A 22,109-nucleotide genomic window follows, 5' to 3' on the forward strand; every position below is an offset into this window, starting at 1 on the left:
CTTTGACTCTTGATGAACCCATCTTGATCCTCGTTCTACACTTAACTTTATTGAAATCCTTAGAGCTTGAAAGCTAAGCTCCAGTAAAATCCTTAGAAATATTTTACATGGACATTACACTCATTGCAAAATTTCAAAAACATTAAAAGAATAGTTGCAACTATATATTCTTCTTTACCTTATTTTAACGTGAGTAGTGCAAGTAAAATAGTTTGGATCAATGGCAATTTGGATGGAATTTTCTATAATTTTGATTTTATCCATGAGCATAGCAATTTAAGCGTATTTTTCAATCATGGTCTTGTGAGGACTTCAATTTGATTAGCCATTTAAGAAATTTGTTCTTTTAACTTGATTGACTAGTATAATGGTTAGAGAAACTAATAGGGGCAGTTATTGTTGGTTATGTTACTTTTAAGGTCTTATATGGAGACTCCAATGAAGATCCATTGTTAAACACAATGAATGCAAAACATATATATATCATCTACTAACTAATTAACTGAAACTGCATTTTCCATGCATGGAAAAATTTATTTATATGTTCTTCTGTTGCTGTTATCCAAAACCTCAAGCCAGATGTCCAGTTCTAAAACTTAAATGGAACAGAAAATTTGTTGTCCAGGGGATAATATCATTTTTAGATCAAACTGAGCTTTCCTGTCTTCAAAAGTTTTCCACTTCTGGTTGAAAAGATTCATCCAATCTTCCATGGTTCTGTAGCGGGAAAGGTACCCTTTGATCTTGATACTAGCTTTATCACAAAATTGCAGTATTTTTTTGTTTTGATTCTCCAAGGGTTCCCAATCATCAACTTCACTTGAAAGCAACAATTCTATTGTGTAGAATATATCTTCATCTGGTATAAATGCAGACGTCCTATCATCTCACTAGCAATGTATACAAAAATTTCAATCGTATATGGTATTTAGATTTAAGAGCAAAGCTATAATTAATAATCTATTTTTACATTAAACAACAAAACTTAGTGGTTTAGAATTCCTACTTTTTTCGGATCATTGGGTAAACGAGGAGTGGTCTAGTGGTCTGGTTCATTTTGGGGATAATGTCCCTGAAGACACCTGAGTTGAAGTCTAATCAAATACGAGATCTTGAAACAAAGAGATTCGGCCATGGATGAGGAACATCCCGTAGTCCTTTTACTCGAAGATCTAGTTCTCCACTAAGAACTCAGCTTATAAAATCTACTAAGGGGACATCTTTTGTGAAAACAAAACCAGGAAGGAAATTCAAGCCTTTAAGTAGCTCCTGTATTTCCTACAAAGAATAATTCTCAAGTCAGGTATGCCTCAATGCTCAACTTAATATGTCACGACCCAAATTTCGGGTGACCCAAAATTTGGCCCATGACCCCAGGTCAAAGGTTTGATCCTAAGGGTTCCTCCTATTCTGTGCTAGCAGTCAACCAAAACACTCTGAATTTTTTTTTTTCTACACATGTTCTACTAGAGTTCTCACCAACTAACAATATTCCAAACACTACTCAAAAACAACAAGATTTAATAATTATCATTACAATCCAAAAATAAAAGTTCACAATTAAACAACTTAATCAAAATAGGGTCTCATTACAAATCCATAGTTCATAGTTACTAAAACAAGTCCCAATACCACAATCACAATAAAAATGACACGCTCCACTAGGCCGCTCCAGGAGCATCTTGAAGTTTTCCTTGCTCTACATGTGGATCCTCAGGAGTGATAAAAGATGTAAAAAGAAAGGGGTGAGCATTCCACATTTCTCAGTAGGGTGCCTAACACCCAAGGGATAATGGGGATTACTAAGTTTCCAAAGAACACAAAAGAAGCATTTCAACAACATTGATCAAGCCACATAAATTAATCTCTATAATTATACACAATTCCACAATATTCAACAATTAAATGAAATGCATATGAACGTATGACACAATCATGCAATGCACTGTCATTCTCGGGCTTTCACTGAAGGATATGCGTCCGCACCCAAATACACTCCCCATTTGGAGTCTTCCCGGGGTAAATTTTTGGGTCCTTCACCTTAGGGATCTCTCTCCCTTCTTAATTGGCCTCACACGGGCTTTTACTTTTCATCACTATTTTATTTTTTTTTTCCTTTCTTTTTCCATTTCATACATTTTTCACAATTTTTATCCTTTCTTCACACAACCATGATGCAAATGAATGCCACAATTCCAAAATTTCCCAATAATTTCAACAATTTCAACAATTCCAACATTCCCAATAATCCAATGAAATAAATTGTCCACATTAAAATTTTCAAAAATATCCCACCAAATTTTTAAAAATTCACATATCAATAAACTTGAAATTATACTACAATTTCGGAATTTTCCAACAATTCTAATAATTTCCAATAATCAATTATAATTAATTTTCCACATTAAAATTTTCTAAAACACTCTAACAAATTCCCAAAAATTCACATATAAAAAATTTTGATATTATACCACAATTTCATAAATTTCCAACAATTCCCATAATTTTTAACAACCCAAAACAATTATTTATCAACAAAAAAGAAATTCCAAAAATTCCAAAAAAAATCCAAATCATCCAAAAAAAATTCCTACAAAACCAATATTACCTACTTAACTCATAATGACAAGATTTACAATTTTTTTCCACCAACCCAAAAATTTAATTTTTTTCAATTTTATTAATAATCAAATTTAATTTAATTTTACTTAATTAATTCTAATTAATTTTAATTAATTCACTTTTCATTTTTCGTTTTCATTTTTCATTTCAAGAAATTTTCGATTTCTAAAATCCTAAGAAATTTTCTACCATAAGGTTGACGTGGCACAAAATTTTCAACTCGCCTAATTGACCAACACAATAAATCGAATTTCACCAATCCAAAATTAACACGTGTTCTCCAATCACTTTTCTTTTTGACTTTTCAACCACCACTCAAAAAAAGACTTTTCAAACTAGAATTTCCAATGTGACCTAAAATACCTGATCATTACATAATATATATAAGGTACCTATATATATAAATATAGGTACTATTAATAAGGGCAATTCATCAGCTATATACGTACCTCATCATCCGTATGGCTTGTGAATTCATCGTAATACTTGACTACTTCAAGACAGTAGATGATGCCATTCTTAGATATTAGTGAAGATATACTCACACAGGTAGTCAGAGGGTGAGAGAAAGGAGTATCTCCAGTTATTAGGAAAACTATTTTGCATGATCAAAGAGTGAACCTTCCAAGTAGTCCAGTCCATTGATTGAGATCAAATGTTTTTGGTCTCTAGAAAACTTCGAGAACTTATCGTAGAACATATGTGTCCACTTTAGCTGCAAGCAACCAAATTGAAAAGCACAAGTAAGTTTTTCAAAAGTAGTGTTCTTTGCCTGTTTCAATTATATATATTATAATGATCGGGTATTTTTAATCCATGTTGGATGTTCAAGTTGAAAATTATTTCTTTTTGGTGGTGGTTGAAAAGTTAAAAAGTGATTGGAGAACACATGTCAATTTTGGGTTGATAAATTTGAAAGATTTTATTGGTCAATCAAGCGAGTTGAATTTTTGTACCACGTTAGCTTTATGGTGGGAAATTCCTTAGGATTGTAGAAATCGAAATTTTCCGAAAAAAAAAAATGGAATGAAAAAATGAATTAAGAAAAAAAAAAAGAATTGAGAAAAGAAAAACTAAATAATTATATGGGTAAGTGAGTGCACTGTGCGGTGGCCTTGAAAATGAATAAAAGAAATAAAATGAGAAGATGGAGAAGAGTGGCAGAAGGGTAGGATAGTCGGCGATTGGGAGAGAAAAGAAGACGTCATCCACCTTTGGGGGGCTGTTTCGATGGCCAAATGAGCTCCTTTTCAAGTGAAATTTTGAGGGAAAGTTCTACTCAATGCAAGGAACATTCTTACGATGGTTGATTTTGTTTTCAACGGTTAGATTGTTAGATCTATGGTAGGGAAACTTAACCCTAAAACTTTTAATTAATGCATTTTTTTCTTCAAAATTTTATAAATCTCATTGTTGGAAGTTAAATAGGTGATATTTATAATATGAGAAAGTTTATTGGATGATTTAGGAATTTTCCTTGGGATTTTTGTGTGATAATGGAAGTATTTAATTATGAAAATTAACTGTATTTGATTGTTGGGATTATTGGGGTTGTTGGAAAATTATGGAATTTTAGTATTGAATATGTTTAATTCATATTTGAATTATTGAAAATTTATTTGATTGTTTTTGGTAATTTTATTGTGGAGAAATGATTATATTTGATTGTTCGAATTTTATTTGATATTTGTGAATGGGGATAATTAACCCCATTGCATTTCATTTGCATCATGGTTGTGTGAAGGAAAATAAAAACTGTGAAAAGTGCATGGCATGGAAAAAATAAATAAATAAAATAGTTGATTCGTTCCCAAATTGGTGTCTCAGTTGATTCATGTCCAGCTGGTGCTCTTTGATTGAGAGAGTAATCAACAAAATTTATAACCTATATCACCATGCATTAGGATAGCTTAGCTAATATAACATAGTGGCTCTAGGATCGTTTACTGGGAAGGGTTTTCAACTCACAACTGATACCAATTCAAAGTAAATTGGTGCTTTTTCATTTCAAGGTTAGCTTAAGAAATAAAACACAAACTTTGTTTAAATGAGGTTTTGTTTAAAGCTAACTAAAAAAAAGTAATGGAAATTACTTATGAAGAAAAACATTCCTTGGAGGTTTAGGTTCACAAGGGAGGTTTCTTATGCAAAAACAGAACTTTGGTCATTTGGTTCATTTCCTCGCATTAGAGAATTAACATATAGTCAATTCTCTAACCGGTGTTGTACAGATGTAACCTTTAACTGGATTTCAGCTCTAATTCCCTCTCACTGATGCAACTTGCAATGGCTCGTGCTTCTCACCTAGCATTTGCCATTCAAGGTGATCTTTAACTTTGGACTTCCCTTCTCAAGCTCGCAAGAGATAACTACTGGATGTCTCCTTGGAGTCCGAAAGCTTACCAAGTGTTGGCAATTCTAGAAAATCATACCTCCAAGTCACTTCCCAAAAGCTCACAAGAGATAAACAAGTGCATCTCCATGGACAGAGATCACATGCCTTACCAAGTGTTGGCTCAAGTGACTTGAAGGTGTTTTAAGTTAACTAAAAACATAGAAATCATTAAAGGATCACACTTTCTTTTCATTAATGATTGAAACCACAAAGCTACTAATTCATGCACTTGGAACCTTTCCCGGCAACCTTAATTCCAAGGAACTAAAAGTCTAGCCACTCTTTCTCTAAGGAAACTTCCTCAAAGCTTGTTTGGCTAGAAAGAAAACTAACGAGAAAACAAATATATGAAGGAAAAATAGAGCAAGTACTCTCTAAAATATATTTCTTCCTTCCACTGATTACATACATGATATCTTTGTAAAGAAAATTACAAACTATATATATGAGGTTATTCACCCTTTGTACTTACTTAAAGACTAAGGAATCCTATGATAGGTGGATTACAAGGAGAGTTTGGGGATTTAGACAACAAATATCTAAAGAAAAAAATCCCAAGATGTCGGTCGGAAATATCAGGAAGTTTCAGGAGAACACCGCTGCACTGTATACTGAGAGAAAAGCTCTGCGAGTAAGCGTTATCAGAAAGTCCGGATATGTCTATCCGGAGAAGTTGAAGCATCCTCCTCTCCCATCCGGCTGTGAGATATCCGGATGCAAAATGTCGGCGCACGGAATTCCGGATATGAAATATCCGGAGAAGGTGGAAAGTCGGTCGGATAGAATTCCTCCCCGGGTGGAATGAGCTATGACGCACGTCGCTATCCGGAGCATCTCCATCAGCATTCCCCAAGAGGACATGTGGCGCGCTCTCCTATCCAGACTCCCTCAGGGAGAAGCACACGGCACTCGTGAACATCACACTCGAACGATAGCATATCCTATCCGGATATGTTGTCCGGATCATTGACTTCCGCCGCCATCCTACCCGGACGCCCTGTCCAGACATCTTTTACTCCTTGCATTCCAGATTTGCTTATGGAAAAGGACTTCAAAGCTTCGGTTCTTCATGTTTCTAAGCTTTCCATTGCTTTGCCATGGATTCCAAAGAACTCTCCTCAATCTCAGATTGCTTTGGTGATCAAAAAGCTATCAAAACACCAAAACTTAACATAATTTGATTAGAATTGATTGCAAGGGTCCTTAATATGTTAATTGGGTTAAAAGGTGATAACTACTACTCAAAAGTGTTTATAAGAGTTAATTACTAGCTATGAAATAACACTTTTTGAGTAGTAATCACTCCCCCCAACCGACATATTGCTAGTCCCTTAGCAATGAAGGAGAGAAAAATAAAACTAAAAAGTACTATAATTCACAACATCATGCTGATAAAAAAAAAAAACAATTTTCAAGTGGCATGATGATCTAACTCTCACATGGAACATTAAAGAAATAAAACTCAAACTTCAACAAGAGTTATCAAATAACTTGTCTAATCACAATTCTTAAAGAGAAGACATTATGCAAATTTAAGCTTTAAAAGAGTTTCCACTCCCAAAGGGTCAAACCTTACTCTTCCATAAAAATCTAAGTGTTATTTATTAGTTTCCGAATATAGTATGTTGAACTAATCTCTCCCCCAAACCTAGTTCTTTTTCAAAGCTTAGCAAACTGATCAACCTCCAATAGGCTAAGAACGTGCCTCTTTTTTCACAATTTTTTTCATTGTAAGAGTACAAGGGTAAAGGTATTCTTTTCTAAATTGTCCATGTAATGGGGGTCCATCGATGACTCCCAACCAATTAAGGTTTAGGGCATCAAGTTTTAAGGATTTTTCAACCACTAACTCCTCGGATTTTACCCCGGACTTTTGAGAATGAATTTTAATACCCAAGTACCTACAGTATGTTAAACTCCACCTATCCACCCTTGTAACGAGCATTGAGGTCAGTGACTTCCAACCAATGAAGGCTTAGGGCACCAGGTTTTAAAGATTTTCACCATATACCCCTCAAACCTTGCTCGGGTTTCAAGGCAAGCAAGCATTTTTTTTTTCTTTCTTTCTTTTTTCTCAAAAGCTCATTGGCCTTTTACAAGGTGTCCCAACACTATTAAGTGAGGTCAAATGTACCAAGTCTAAAATCTTCCTAAGTCAAAAGGGAAATAGTTTTTCATCTTATAATCGGAACCTATTGTGCACAGTGTGTGAATAGCTTAAAGTGGAAGAACTAAGGTTGAATTCAATAGAAGTTTCAACAATTCATCAACTTTAGTAAGCATAATACAAACTCTAAGTCAAGTAAAAAGACAAAAATTCAATTTCTCTCATTTCATTTTGAAAATTTTTCCTTAATAACCATGGAAAGTAGAATAAAAACTTTAAAAAAAAATTAAAATTAAGCAAAAAGCAACTAAATTACCAAAATAACTTAGCATTAATAACAAAAACTTCCTTCCTCAACTCTCCCCCCAACCAAGCTAAATATTGTCCTCAATGTGACAAAAGCGATTGAAAAATAGGGAGGAAGTGGTACCTCCTTAGAGACATGAAGTGATGCTGTGAAAATAATGGCTCAGCTGTCTCTCCTGTAGGAGGCTCCTGATGAGGCAAAGGCTGATCAACAAAAGGAGGAGCCTGCGATGGCTCTGATGAGCTGGGAGCAGCTTCTTTCGATTTTCTTGCAATTCCTCCTGATTTTAATCATTCAAAAAGTTAGTTACAATTAACATAATTTAAGGCCAAAATTATAATCAAATAATTTACAAAACTTAAAAATTAACATATTTAACAAAATTATGGACTTTGGTGAAACCAAGTCCATTTAACCCTTCTCTGATCAGGATTTTTGTGGGTCAAGGAGGTTGATTTCCTCCTTTTCTGGCTTGAACGGCTCAATGAATGGCTTGAGGTGATGACCATTGACTCTAAAGGTGTCTATGCCATTGGAATTTAGTAATTCCACCACTCAATTGAGATGTACTTGGTGAATAATGAAAGAACCTATCCACCTTGACTTGAGCTTCCCTAGAAAAATATGGAGCCTTGAGTCATAGAGTAGGACTCTTTGTCCTCTCCTCAATTCTTTGTTGGAGATTAGTTGATCATGCCACTTCTTCATCCTCTGTTTTGCAACTTTGGAATTGATGTAAGCATCATTTCTTAATTCCTCCATCTCATTAAGGTCTAAGCACCTCTTTTCCCCAGCTCTGATCAAGTCCGTGTTCAACCTCTTGATTGCCCACCAAGCCTTATATTCAACTTCCACAATGAGGTGGCATGCTTTGCCATAGACGAGACAATAGGGGGACATGCCAAGAATAGTCTTATAAGCTATTCTATATGCCCATAATGAATCATGCAGCTTAATAGACCAATATTTTCTGCTTGTAATCACCATTTTCATCAGTATGTTTTTTATTTCCCTGTTTGCTAGCTCCACTTGCACAGAAGTTTAAGGATGATAAGGTGTAGCTACCTTATGCTTCACTCCATACTTGGCTAATAAGGCTTCAAAAGGTTTGTTGCAAAAATGAGTACCTCCATCACTGATTATGGCCTTGGGCACCCCAAATCTTGAGAATATGTTCTCCTTAAGAAATTTGAGAACCACCCTGTGATCATTATGTTTACAGGGGATTGCCTCCACCCATTTGGAAACATAGTCCACCCCCACCAATATATAAGAGTTACCAAAAGACATTGGGAAATGTCCCATGAAGTCAATACCCTAAACATAAAAAAGATCAACTATAAGGATGGGGTTCATGGGCATTTGGTTTCTTTTTGTAAGCTTCCCGAGTCTTTGGCATCTATCACAGCTCCTACACATGATGTGGGAATCTTTGAAAAGTGATGGCCAAGTAAACCTTGATTGCAAGACCTTCATGGCTGTTTTCTAAGAGGCAAAATGGCCTCCACATGCATTCTCATGGCAATGGCTGAGGATCCCTTGTTGCTCTTCTTCAAGGACACACTTCTTTATGATCTGATCTGCACAATACTTGAAAAGGAAGGGCTCTTCCCAATAATAAGCATGAATTTTTGTAAAGAAGTGCTTCCTGTGTTGCGCTTTCCACTCACTTGGAACTTCACCAGTAACTAAATAGTTAGCAATATGAGCATACCAAGGAGCTTTCTCTAACAACATAAGTGATTCCTCGGGAAAGTCATCATTAATAGGTAATACATGGGAATTATGTGCTATAACCAACCTTGAAAGGTGGTCAGCTACCACATTCTCCACCCATTTCTTGTCTCTGATTTGGAGATCAAACTCTTGCAACAAAAGAATCCATCTAATCAACCTTGCTTTTGCATCTTGCTTCGTCAATAAATACTTCAAGGCTGAATGGTCAGTGAAAACAATGATGAAAGACCCTACCAAATAAGCACGAAACTTGTCTAAAGAAAACACCACAGTTAACAATTCTTTCTCTGTAGTTGTGTAGTTTCTTTGAGCCTCGTTCAATGTTTTGCTTGCATAGTAGATCACATAGGGCTTCCCATCTTCTCTTTGGCCAAGTACAGCTCCTATAGCAAAGTCACTGGCATCACACATTACTTCAAAGGGTAATTGCCAGTTAGGAGTCCTTACTATTGGAGCGGTTGTCAAAAATTGCTTCAATTGATCAAAACTCTTTTGACATCTCTCATCCCAGACAAACTTAGCATCCTTAGCTAAAAGTTCATAAAGAGGCCTTGACAGCTTAGAGAAATCTTGTATAAACCTCCTGTAGAACCCTGCATGGCCAAGAAATTGCCTTACTCCTTTTACAGTGGTTGGGGATGGCAATTTGGCAATAAGTTCCACCTTTGCTTTATCAACTTCAATTCCTTTCTTGGAAATGATATGGCCAAGGACAATTCCTTGACGTACCATAAAATGGCATTTCTCCCAGTTGAGCACCAAGTCTTTTTCAATGCATCTTTTAAGAACCGCTTCCAAATTTACTAAGCATTCTTCAAATGTACCTCCATATACGGTGATATCATCCATGAAAACCTCCACAATTCGCTCCACCATATCACTAAAGATACTAAGCATACATCTTTGGAATGTTGCAGGTGCATTGCATAAACCAAACAGCATTCTTCTGTAGGCGTATGTTCCAAACGGGCATGTGAAAGTGGTTTTCTCCTGATCTTCAACATCACTATCAATTTGGAAATACCTTGAGTACCCGTCCAAGAAACAATAGAAAGGATGGCCAGAGACTCTCTCCAGCACCTGATCAATAAACAGGAGTGGAAAATGATATTTCCTTGTCACTGCATTCAATTTCCTGTAGTCAATACACACCCTCCAACCTGAAGTGAGGCGTGTAGCAATTTTTTCACCTTTTTCATTCTGAACCACAGTAATACCTGACTTCTTTGGTACCACTTGAGTAGGACTCACCCAAGGGCTGTCAGATATGGGATAAATAATACCTGCTTGGAGTAGCTTCAGTACCTCAGTTCGAACCACTTCTTGTAAATGAGGATTCAATCTTCTTTGAGGTTGACGAATGGGTTTAGCTTCTTCCTCCATATATATGTGATGTGTACAAACCAAAGGACTGATTCCTTTCAAGTCAGATATTTGCCATCCTATTGCTTTCTTGCACCTCTTAAGAACTTCAAGTAGAGAAATCTCCTGATGACCGGTAAGAGATGAAGATATAACAACAGGACATTGGTTATTTTCTTCCAGGTATGTATATTTTAACTCCATGGGCAGAGGTTTCAAATTGAGCTTTGGGAATTCTTCTGTAACATCATCTTGTCCTTCCTCTTTATTGAGTAAAAGTAGGATCTCTTCTTTCCTCTTCCAGCCTTGTAGAGTAGCAAGCACATCAGTGGGTTTAGACAACCCTTCTTCAAGATCCTCAAGACTTTCATTCAACTTGTCTTGCATATTCTGATCACAATGCTCCTCCACTAGAGTGTCAATAATGCATACCTCTTCTGGACCTTCTTCTTCTTCCGGAGTAATCAGCTTCTTTGACATATGAAAGATATTAAGCTCAAGTGTCATGTTGCCAAAAGTGAGTTGCATAAGTCCATTCCTACAATTTATGATTGCATTTGAAGTAGCAAGAAATGGCCTTCCAAGGATGATAGGAACACCATTAGCTTCCTTAACTAAAGGATCAGTATCAAGAACAACAAAATCTATTGGATAGTAGAAATTATCAACTTGAACTAAAACATCCTCAATTATCCCCCTTGGAATTTTCACTGACCTATCAGCTAAAGACAGGGTGATTGATGTTGGCTTTAATTGACCAAGTCCCAATTGCTTATAAACAGAGTATGGTAGCAAATTCACACTTGCTCCCAAATCTAACAAAGCTTTTTCCACTACCTTTCCTCCAATCATAACTGAAATGGTAGGACATCCCAGATCTTTGTATTCAAAGGAGATTTGCATTGTATGATGGCACTTACTTGTTCAGTCAAGAAGGCTTTCTTATTCACAGTCAACCCTCGTTTGATAGTACAGAGGTCCTTTAGGAACTTTGCATATGTTGGAACTTGCTTAATCATGTCCAGCAATGGAATGTTGACCTTCACTTGGCTCAATACTTCAAGGATTTCTGATGCATTTTTATCCCCTTTTCCCATGCAAAGCTTGAGGAAAAGGAGGAGATGTGTGTTTCTTCCTTAATAAGCTCTTTCTCCAGATTTGCATTCACTGTTGAATCACGGTCCTTCTTCCCTTCACTAATATCTTTCTTCTTTCCTTTCATTTCCTCCCTCTTCTTTGTCTCTTCTTCTTCCTTCTCTTCAACATATGGCTTGGGTTTGGTGACTCAACCTTTTTACCACTCCTTAGAGTGATCAGGCTTTAACATCTCTCACCTGTGAAGATTCTCCCTCATGAGTTTCCACTTCGTGGATACCCTTGGGGTTTGGTGAGGTTGAGAAGGAAATCTACCCTTCTCTTGCACTGTGTTCAAATTAGTGAGCCTTGAGATTGAGTATTGGAGATTGTCTATCTTCTGAGATAAGTCATTTTGCAGCCCATCAATCATTTTATTCAAAGTATTCTCTACACTGTCAATTCTTTGACTGAGTTGAGAATTGATGGATTTTTGTTCTCTAACAAAATCTCCCACAACCTTGCTGAGATTCACTATTGCTTGTTCAAGACTTGAAGCTTGTTGGGATGGTTGAGCCGGCTGTTGGTACTGAGGTGCTCTTGGCTTCCATGAAAAATTTGGATGATTCCTCCAACTTGAGTTATAAGTATTGCCATACGAAGCATTGCTATTGGGCTTGAATTGTCCAATGACATTTGCTTGTTCTTCATACATTTCTCTAGCAACTAGAATTGAAGGGCACTCCTCCACCAAGTGTTCATAAGATTGACAAATAGAACATGGCTTTACTTGCACTGGTGTTTCAGCAACAGCTTGCACTTCATGCATCTTTTTCAGTTCTAGCTCTTCCACTCTTCTTGTCATAGCTGCAAATTTTGCTTTCATATCAACATCCTCATTCAAGGTGTACATCCCAGCCTTAGCATGAAGAGCATTTGGTTGAGACTTCATCTTTCCCACTTCTCCTCTGTGCGGTTCATCCCATCCCCTGAGACTTCAGCTACATAACTCAAGAAATCCATAGCTTCCTCAGGATTCTTACTCATGAAATCCCCTCCACACATTGTTTCGAGGAGTTGCTTCATTGAGGAAGACATCCCATCATAGAAATAACTCACCAACAGCCATGTATCAAAGCCATGGTGAGGACAAGCATTAATGGCTTCCATGTATCTTTCCCAACACTCATAGAATTTCTCATTCTCTTTAGCTGAGAAGTTAGAAATTTGCCTTTTCAAGCTATTTGTTCTATGAGTAGGAAAAAACTTCTTGAGGAATTCAGCTTGTAAATCAGTCCAAGTGCGGATACTCCTTGGCCTTAAAGAATTAAGCCAAATCTTGGCCTTATCCTTTAAAGTAAAAGGAAATAGTTTAAGCCTCATCAGGTCGATAGAAGCTCCTCCTTCTCGGAATGTATTACAAACATCTTCAAATTCCTTGATATGTGCATAAGGATTCTCACTTTCCATTCCATGGAAAGTTGGCAGAAGTGGCACAATATGGGGTCTGATCACTAGCTGCTCTGTAGGGGGCACTATACATGATGGTGCACTCATACGAGGTGGATGCATACAGTCCCTCATTGATCTGAATTCATTGGGATTGTCCTGATGATCATGGTGACTATGCTGATCCTCAGGTGTAGTTTCCATGATGTTCAAGATTACTTCCAACTCCTTGTTATGAGGTGTTTCAAGTTTAACAAGCATTCCTCCAAAATCTCGTATCCACTTTGGCATACACAACTAGTATCAACTGTAACAAAGAAAAAAAAACAAAAACAGAGGAAAACAAAAAAAAACTACCAAAAAGAGTTCGAGTAACTAAAATTAAATTAAAAGCTATGCTAGAATATAAACAAGTAAAAGAAACAACTAAAAGAGTTAGTAAAATGAGAGAAAACTCACCAAACTTGTGATGAAAACCACAAGTACCTGACATAATATCACTATGAAGTTGGCACCTTCCCCAGCAACGACGCCATTTGATTCGTTCCCAAATTGGTGTCTCAGCTGATTCATGTCCAGCTGGTGCTCTTTGATTGAAAGAGTAATCAACAAAATTTATAACTTATATCACCATGCATTAGGATAGCTTAGCTAATATAGCATAGTGGCTCTATGATCGTTCACTGGGAAGGGTTTTCAACTCACAACTAATACTAAAGTAAATTGGTGCTTTTTCATTTCAAGGTTAGCTTAAGAAATAAAACACAAACTTTGTTTAAATAAGGTTTTGTTTAAAGCTAACTAAAAAGAAAGTAATGGAAATTACTTATGAAGAAAAACATTCCTTGGAGGTTTAGGTTCACAGGGGAGGTTCCTTATGCAAAAACAAAAACTCTGGTCATTTGGTTCATTTCCTCGCATTAGAGAATTAACATATAGTCAATTCTCTAACCGGTGTTGTATAGATGTAACCTTTAAATGGATTTCAGCTCTAATTCCCTCTCACTGATGCAACTTGCAATGACTCGTGCCTCTCACCTAGCATTTGCCATTCAAGGTGATCTTTAACTTTGGACTTCCCTTCTCAAGCTCGCAAGAGATAACTAATGGATGTCTCCTTAGAGTCCAAAAGCTTACCAAGTGTTGGCAATTCTAGAAAATCCTACCTCCAAGTCACTTCCCAAAAGCTCGCAAGAGATAAACAAGTGCATCTTCATGGACGGAGATCACATGCCTTACCAAGTGTTGGCTCAAGTGACTTGAAGGTGTTTTAAGTTAACTAAAAACATAGAAATCATTAAAGGATCACACTTTCTCTTCATTAATGATTGAAACCACAAAGCTACTAATTCATGCACTTGGAACCTTTCCCGACAACCTTAACTCCAAGGAACTAAAAGTCTAGCCACTCATTCTCTGAGGAAACTTCCTCAGAGCTTGTTTGGCTAGAAAGAAAACTAACGAGAAAACAAATATATGAAGGAAAAACAGAGCAAGTACTCTCTAAAATATATTTCTTCCTTCCACTGATTACATACATGATATCTTTGTAAAGAAAATTACAAACTATATATATGAGGTTATTCACCCTTTGTACTTACTTAAAGACTAAGGAATCCTATGATAGGTGGATTACAAGGAGAGTTTGGGGATTTAGACAACAAATATCTAAAGCAAAATATCCCAAGATGTCGGTCGGAAATATCAGGAAGCTTCAGGAGAACACCGTTGCACTGTATACCGAGAGAAAAGCTCTGCGGGTAAGCGTTATCAGAAGGTCCAAATATGTCTATCCGGAGAAGTTGAAGTGTCCTCCTCTCTCATCCGGCTGTGAGATATCCAGATGTAAAATGTCGGCGCATGGAATTCCGGATATGAAATATCCGGAGAAGGTGGAAAGTCAGCCGGATAGAATTCCTCCCCGGGTGGAATGAGCTATGACGTGCGTCGCTATCCGGAGCAACTCCATCCGGATTCCCCAAGAGGACATGTGGCATGCTCTCCTATCCAGACTCCCTCAGGGAGAAGCACACGACACTCGTGAACATCACACCCGGACGATAGCATATCCTATCCGCATATGTTGTCCGGATCATTAACTTCCGCCGCCATCCTGTCCGAACGCCCTGTCCGGACATCTTTTACTCCTTGCATTCTAGATTTGCTTATGGCAAAGGACTTCAAAGCTTCGGTTCTTCATGTTTCTAAGCTTTCCATTGCTTTGCCATGGATTCCAAAGAACTCTCCTCAATCTTAGATTGCTTTGGTGATCAAAAAGCTATCAAAACACCAAAACTTAACACAATTTTATTAGAATTGATTGTAAGGGTCCTTAATATGTTAATTGGGTTAAAAGGTGATAACTACTACTCAAAAATGTTTATAAGAGTTAATTACTAGCTATGAAATAGCACTTTTTGAGTAGTAATCAATAGTAATGAAAATTAAAGGTCCATGTGAGGAGAATTAAAAAGGGAGTGAGATCTCTAGGGTGAAAGACCAAAAAATCTACCCCGAGATGACTCCGAACGAGGAGTGTATTTAGGTATGGACGCATATCCTTCGGTGAAATCCTGAGAACGACAGTGCATTATATGACTATGTGTTAAATATCTACATGCATTTTATTAATTGTTGAAAATTGTTGAATTGTTATGATTATAAAAACTGAAATGTCTGGGTCGATTAAATTATGATAGAATGTTTGTTTTTTGTATACACTTGAACCTTAGTAATCCTAAATTAACCTCTTGAGTGTAAAACACCCTACTGAGCAATGTAGAATGCTCACCCCTTCCTTCTTATATCTTTTTAAATACAAATGTGACTCCTGAGGATGCACATATGGGACAAGGAGGGCTTCAAGATGCCCAAAGAGATTTTGGAGCAGCCTAGTGGATTATAGTGTGTTTGTTATGTTGGTTTATTTTGGAACCCGTATTAGCAAACTTTGAAAATATGTATTTGTAATGTAACTTTATTCTAATTAAATTGCTCAACTATGAACTCTTATTTCTAGACTTTAATGATAATTATTATATCTTGTTGCTCTTGAGTAGTGGTTGGTATATTGATAAATTGAAATATTAGTTGAATGGAGCTCTAGTGTGATTTATATTTAGAAAAAAAAAATTCAGAGCGTTCTGGTTGACTGATAGCTTGGATAAGGAGGAACCCTTAAGGTCGAACCTTTGACCTGTGGTCATGGGCCAAATTTTGGGTCGCCCGGAATTTGGGTCGTGACATATATATATTAGACTGAGTTCATTTGCTTCACACTTGCTCTTTTTTGTACTGGTTCTAGGGCGATCCTCGCTCTTGTTATAATCCCAAACTGACCGAGACCTCCTAGAACCGCGAAAAACAGCTGGGGGTTTGTCTTTGGAATAAGCCACAAGTTCCCTTTTACCTGAATCAAACAAAATGAAGGTTTAGTAGGAAAATCAAACCCTAAATATCTGATTATGACATTATATTCCAATATACAGCTCATGTTCTGGGGTTCAGAGTAGTACTGACAATACATAAGAATAAGAATGAGAATGAGAATGAACATTATAAACATCCATTTCATAGACATTGCTGATCTGAGGGCCATGGGGAATGTCTGGCCGCTAATTCCAGCATTAGAGAGTGTACCACCAACTGCTAGGTACAAATAATCGGTCCACGACACTGAAGCCATTCATGTTTGAGCGTAGCTTGCAGCACATCAATCCACAGCTGCTCATCCCCAACATCAACATAGGAACCCAATGTCGGATTCGTGGTAACCCTGATTCCACCTCGACGGCTGTGGTTATTTAACGATCTCATCTCCACCACAACCCCATGAGGAGCCATGGCTTGTCCGCGGAGGGAATGGCCTTGGCCCCTAGCGGCTATACTAAAAGGAGAGGAACGATTATAGGAGAAATTGACTAGAGATGCAAAGTCTCGTATGGAAGAAGGATAAAGCACTGCAGCTGGATTTTGTGGGTGAACAAGATTACCAATATCCCAAGAGGCATTGTAGTGGCATCGGGATCCACCCTGACTTGAGACGCAATATCGAGACTCTGGAGTTCAAATGGGAGTTTATGAAGCCAAGGGCTTAACCCTATGCTCGATGTAAAATGGCTTATAAAGACACTGATGATGATGAAAGAGGTTGAGATTGGACAACTCTTAGCCATGGAAGAAAGAGGCTACGAGCAGGTTGGTGGCAGAGGAGGGGGCAGAAAGGGGGTGTATTTATGGAGAAGGAATTTGCCTTAAAACATTATGCATGAAAAATTAGCTGGCAGGGCAAAAATCTTTGGCATCTGGGTTGAAAACGACGTCGTCGCCTGACAAGCGTGCTTTTTCAAAGATACACAAGGACGATTCCGTTTCCATTCTTTCCAGCATCATGACTTTGTCGTGTTACCAAAAATTGAGGAAAGAAAAAAGAAAACAAAAAGGAAAATTCATGACTTGTGGTTCTTCTTATCAAAATAGAAAAAAAAAAACAAATAAAAAAGCAAAAAAGAAACTTTCATGTGCCAGCTAATTAAAAGTTTTATTAATGCTTTCAAAAATATAAACATAACGTAATCCACATAAATACACTAAATTTTAATGTAATTTGATAATCATATTTACATTCTACAAATAAGAAAAATAATTAATAAAATAAAATAAAATCTAGGTATTAAAAAACTAAAATGGATAATTATTTTAATTAATTTTCACTTTGCGGATGGTCTTGATAAAATAGAAAAAAACTCTTCATTAATTTTGTGGACGTGTGATGGGAGGAGGGAGACATCACCCAGATTTTTCTTCCTTCAAAGATTTGTTTGTATCCATCCAAGGCTACACGCAAATATCTAGCGTGGAATCTAAGATTAAAAATTTACTAAAATAACCTTCTCAAATCTCAAAGTTTTCTAACAAGTAGTAGAGATGTTTTGAAGCTTATGGCCGTTTCGCCATGTTAAGGAAGAATGAAGATGGATGCTTTTCTATTATTATTATTATTATTATTATTATTTTCATTTTGGTTAAAATAAATCCACAAGAGCATGGTCAACGTGAAATTCAATAAAGTAATATTATTCCCATTGAACCCCACTCCAAATAAGTCCTTCAATACATCAATACAGAAGACCATCAGACCTAACCAAATATTTGTAGTCCATGATCAAACAGCTATTTTCAGGGTGACAATGAAAGATTTGGGATTACAAATCAACAACTAACTAAATGCCAATTCAAAAATATAATCTGACCTAAAGATATTCAAGCTATATATAGGGGTAGGGCCTGCCTCAGATGGCATGCATACCATTCATTCATATTTTATTCCAACTTATAAATTAGCGGTCTCATATTTGACATGCCTTGGCACCATGAATGGTACCATTTATAAAATGGTCATTGTTAGGTTTAATTTTCTGCCTACCACTAAAGTTATTATATGCTTGGCCAATGGTTGAGCCGGAAGTTTAGTTTGGGTGACAACTTTTAAGGCATATATAAATTTTGTCAATTATAAAGAATGTGGACTTTGACCCAATAGCCCAACCTTAACATTTTTCAAGGGGGCGCAACTAGCTCCACTCCTTTGCTTAGCCCTTAACCCCTCTTGTGAGACAACTTGTTACATATTTTCTATATTATAAGGTGTTTCAAAAGCATAGTTGGTTTGTAAGTGGTAATTGGTTAGTGTCATCTCATGTTAATCCCATCATACGGTAAAAAAGTATAACATTTAGAGGACATTTGGTAAATAACTTAATATCACAATTTAAATTTAAAAATTACTTTAAATATCAAGTTAAAATAGTTAACTTATTTTTACTCTTAATTTTATTTTTATTTTTATTTTGTCTTATTTATCCACATTTAACAAGAGCATATTTAATAACCATGACTCAAATCATGTCAAATTTAAGTTATATTTATCATACAATTAATCGAGTCTAATTTATATAGTTTGCTTACCATTCATAGGTTGATTTGCATTGAATAATATTAAATTAACAAAAAAAATAACATAAGGGCACATGCACCTATAGTCCTAGGGATTGATGGTAGATCTAATGCAATAAAAACATTTAAAACATAAATACTCTAGTTCTTAAAAAATTTACCTTTAATCTAAATGTTCTCAAATCAAATCTTGTTCATGAAGCGGATCTCAAAGACGTCACAATCTTCTACTTGATGGTTTTCTCCTAGACCTTAACACTAGATAAGGGTATTGTACCCATTAGCGAAGTTTGTATCATTTAAAACATTCTCTCCCTCACATAGGAGCTTTCTAGTCAGTCTAAACACCATTCACATTCCTAATACATTATCTGAGACATTATCTAATGAGAAATGGAAATATGCTATGAGAAAAGAGATCCAAGCACTAGAGTAGAATCAAACGTGGTAAATTGTTGACTTACCACCACAATAGAAAATTGTGGGATGCAAATGGGTGTTTACAATGAACTGCAAGTCAAATAGCTCTCTAGAGAGTTACAAGGCCACACTCGTGGAAAAAGATATACACAAACTTATGGTGTTGACAATTAGGAGATATTTGTTCTTGTAGCTAAAATAAATATGGTAAGAGTTTTATTGTCATTAGCAGCTAACTTTGATTGGTATTTGGAGCAATTTGATGTAAAAAAAAAAATGCTTTTCTTCACGATAATTTGGAGGAGATATACATGGATATTCCTTCTAGCTTCAAGGGAAATATGAGAGGCAATAAAGTTTGCAGATTAAAGAAAACATTGTATGGTCTCAAGCAATCACCAAGGGCTTGGTTTAGAAGATTTTCCAAAGTACTGTTTGCCATTGGATATAGACAAAGCCATGGAGATCATACACTCTTTATAAAGCATTCAAATGCAGGGGGAGTTACGACTTTTTTGGTATATGTCAATGACATAATTGTGACAAGAAATGGTGAGAAGGAGAAAGAAGCCTTGAGAAGATGTCTAGTTAAAGAATTTAAGACAAAATAACTTGGGATATTGAAGTAATTTTTGGGAATTAAAGTAGCTCATTCTATAGAAGGCATCTTTATTTCTCAGCAAAAATATGTAACCAATCTTCTACAAGAGATGGGAAAGTTAGCATGTAAACCAATTTCCACAATATTGAAACCACAAACTCAGTGAGGGAAATGACAATCCACTTGTAAACAGGTAAATGTACTAGAGATTGGTTGGAAAGCTTATATATCTTGCACACACAAGTCCAAATATTGCATATGCCATAAGTGTGGTTAGCCAATTTATACACAACCCAATTGAGGTTCACCTATAAGCAATCTATAGGGTACTATGTTACCTAGAGGCTAATCTTGGTAAGGGTATTTTGTTTAGAAAGAACACTAGACTGTTCTTGATGCATACAGTGATGTAGATTATGCAGGCTCACCCATTGATAGGTTATCCGCTATAGGTTATTGTACTTTCCCTAAAGGCAAACTTGTAACTTGAAGGAGTAAAAAGCAAAATGTGGTAGCTAGATCGAGTGTAGAGGCAAAGTTCAAGCAATGGCTCAAGGAGTGTGTGAATTACTATAGCTCAAGATAATTTTGGAAGACCCAAGGGTCAGATGGGAAGGACCAATGAGATTATTTTATGACAATAAATCTGCCAATAACATTGCTCGCAATCTTGTTTAATACAATAGAATGAAGCACATTAAAGTGGATAGACATTTCATAAAGGAGAAGTTGGATAGTGGATTAATTTGTACTCCATACATTTCAACTAATAATCAACTTATTGATGTGCTCACAAAAGAACATAGCAATACGGTATTCTAAGGACTTATCTCCAAGCTAGGAATGAAAGATGTATACTCGCCCACCTGAGGAGGAGTGTCAGAATTTGACATTCCCAAAATTATGGGATAATAGTTTGGGGGAATCCCACTGATATAGGAGTTTGTTTTTAAGAAGAGTTAGAATCCCACTAATATAAGAATTTGGTTTTAAGAAGAGTTAATTTCTTATTTTAATTAGCTTTAGAATCTTTTTATATAAATAGAGGCGTGTAAGGGTTTCTTTCAAATAATACAATTGACTCAATTTTCCTCCCAAATGCGCACCAACATTAAAATTAAGAAGCTTTTATGTGTGTGATAGGAAAATTGTAAAATTTGTAACACAGGCCTCCCTTTTGCATATGGCCAAAGGGTGTTCTGTTGGCAAATTTTCCTATAGCGACAATGAATAGTTTGCATTTTAGTTGAACAAAAGACATGAAGAAATGGGAAAAAGATGATGAAGTTGAGAGAAGATGTACAGTAATTATTGATTTTGGAGGACAACTGAAGAGACATGAAGAAATAGTTTGCCACTGATTAGTTAAGGGGAATGTCAAGATATTAAAAATTTAGGGGGGCATATCACAGCACCTTTCAAAGGGTTTACAGATAGTGGAATAGATGGAAAATGGCGTATAATTTAGGATCCAGTATATTTTGCCCTAATAATAATAAAAATATTATACATATATATATACACACAACAGCTTCTTTTGGTATCTCTTGCTTGCCAAGAATTTGAATTTAGAGTATACATAATAACCTTGCCAAATTTGTTACGTGTATGCATCCCCATGTTATTGATTATTGTGAGGATTAGCATTACTGATTAAAATTGTGCCATGTGTGGCCAATTAGATAACCCTATCAAGAATACCCCGAACCCATGTCTACACCAAACTCCTCTGCTGGCTACATAAGCTGACCATCAAAGTCATATGCATGACGGTCTCACGCACAAAATCCAGCCATTAAGGCCACCTGGCCGGCCAGCATCAAATGTTGCCAATTACGTACGGCTTACACCTCATCAGACTGCACCCAATAAGCCACATCAAGCCGTTTTCAACAAACTAGCAAGAAATTTGATGGTCTAAAGTCAAAGCGATGCGCCAACCTCTGTGCACCACTTAAAACAAAAAGAATATGCCAATACGAAAGAGAAAAGAAGTGGTTCAAAAGACAACTGACCGAATTCATCATAAACCCTCATATAATATATGAGAGTTGAGCTAATGAAAATTCACTTTTTAATG

The 22,109-nt window shown here is 36.3% G+C and overlaps 1 pseudogene; it reads right to left on the minus strand.

Moving 5' to 3' along the window:
* Positions 1 to 596: 596 nt before the first annotated feature.
* LOC117917485 lies at positions 597 to 17,228 on the minus strand (annotated as a pseudogene).
* Positions 17,229 to 22,109: the final 4,881 nt, after the last annotated feature.

The sequence above is a fragment of the Vitis riparia genome, chromosome 7 (assembly GCF_004353265.1).
Source record: "Vitis riparia cultivar Riparia Gloire de Montpellier isolate 1030 chromosome 7, EGFV_Vit.rip_1.0, whole genome shotgun sequence".
Taxonomy (NCBI): domain Eukaryota; kingdom Viridiplantae; phylum Streptophyta; class Magnoliopsida; order Vitales; family Vitaceae; genus Vitis; species Vitis riparia.